The sequence below is a fragment of the Propithecus coquereli genome, unplaced genomic scaffold (assembly GCF_000956105.1).
Source record: "Propithecus coquereli isolate 6110/MARCELLA unplaced genomic scaffold, Pcoq_1.0 Scaffold9, whole genome shotgun sequence".
Classification (NCBI taxonomy): domain Eukaryota; kingdom Metazoa; phylum Chordata; class Mammalia; order Primates; family Indriidae; genus Propithecus; species Propithecus coquereli.
The window spans coordinates 4,700,889-4,702,734 of record NW_012155284.1 but is presented as its reverse complement, the minus strand read 5'-3'; the positions used below and the strand labels follow the sequence as shown (position 1 = coordinate 4,702,734).

At 42.4% G+C, this 1,846-nt stretch overlaps 1 protein-coding gene and 1 pseudogene across 1 annotated transcript in view; both read right to left on the bottom strand.

Annotated features, from left to right (window-relative positions):
- The window catches only part of AP3B1 (adaptor-related protein complex 3, beta 1 subunit), a 271,170-nt gene that overhangs the window by 173,491 nt on the left and 95,833 nt on the right, over positions 1 to 1,846 (bottom strand). The window lies entirely within an intron of this gene.
- On the bottom strand, positions 323 to 1,549 carry LOC105826480 (annotated as a pseudogene).

Below are 1,846 nucleotides of genomic sequence, written 5' to 3'. Positions count from 1 at the left end.
TATACCTGATGTAATGAAAAGAAAAAGAAAAAGCTACAACAGATAAAAGACCTCAGGAACATACATCTAATTGACACTACATTGCATTAATCAACAATTGCACCTTTTGCAAACTATAGCTATGACAGCCCTGAATAAGAAGGGTTTCCCATTTAAGTTGCAATAACTTTTCTGACTATAGATCATCATTCCTTCTGTAGTAGATTTTTACAGTTCCTCTAATGTATTTGGAACAACTGTCTCAAAGTAACCTGCCGCTTTCCTGACAACTCCTCTCTCTCTCTCTCTCTCCTGTAATAACTGTAGCCCTTTTTTGCTGTTTTTAGAAACTTCTGCCACCATATCCACCAGGTCTACTACCAGATCCATAACCACCACCATATGGACTGCCAAAGGTTCTTCCATCAAAACTGCCCCTTTCATGGGCCCATAATTTGATTGGTGTTGTCCACTGCAATTTCCAAAATCATTATAGTTACCACCGCCACCATAGTTACCACCTGCAAAATTTCTCCTTCATTGTAACCAGCACATCCTCCTCCACCACCACCATATCCACCATTTTGGTTTCCATATCCTAGTCCACCACCACCATAGCACCCTCTACTACTATAACCAGGACCACCGCCATAGTTGCCACCATCACCTCCTCCACAACTACCTCTGCTGCCACCACCTCCACCACCATAGCCTCCTCTTCCACCAAAGTTTCCACCATAGCCAAAATTACATCCACCACCTCCACAGTTTCCAACACAACCCATAAAGTTGCCAGACCCACCTCCATGACCTCTTTGCAATCCAAAAGATTGCATCTCTTGTTTAGAAAGGGCCTTTTTCACTTCACAATTATGCCTATTAATAGTGTGGTATTTCTGAACAACAATTTTATCAACAGTATCATGATCATCAAAAGTTACAAAAGCAAATCCTCTCTTTTTTCCACTCTGCCTGTCTCCTATAACTTCTATGGTTTCAGGCTTGCCATACCTTTCAAAGTAGTCTCTTAAATTATATTCTTCTGTATCTTCTTTAATACCACCAAAAAAAATCTTCTTCACTGTTAGATGGGACCAGGCTTTACAGAATCTTCTCTAGAAACAGCTCTTTGGTTCCACAACATGCTCGTCAACCTTGTGTGATCAAGCACACATTGCTGCCTCCACCTTTTCAACACAAGAGTAAGTCACAAAACCAAAGCCCCTGGAATGTTTCGTTTGGGGATCTCTCATTACCACACAATCTGTGAGTGTGCCCCATTTCTCAAAATGTTCTCTTAAACTATCATCTGTAGTTTCAAAGCTTAGACCACCAATAAACAGTTTTTTCAACTGCCCTGGTTCCTTTGGACCACGGCCCTCCACTTTGAGAAAGGACTTGCCTTTTCCAACTCGAGTTCAATATGCACTGATTTTTTTAGTTCAGCATGTTATGGGGGTACAAATGTTTAGGTTACATATACTGCCTTTGCCCCATCTGAGTCACAGCTTCAAGTGTGTCCATCCCCCAGACGGTGGGCACCGCACCCATTAGGTGTGTATATACCCATCCCTCCCCCAACACCCGATGAATGTTACTACTATATGTGCACTTAAATGTTTATCAGTTAATATCAATTTTATGGGGCTTGTTTTTCCATTCTTATGATACTTTACTTAGTAGAATGGGCTCCAGATCTATCCAGGATAATACAAGAAGTGCTAGATCGCCACTTTTTTTTTTTTTGAGACAGAGTCTGGCTCTGTTGCCTGGGCTAGAATGCCATGGCGTCAGCCTAGCTCACAGCAACCTCAAACTCCTGGGCTCAAGCGATCCTCCTGCCTCAGCCTCCCGAGTAGCTGGGACT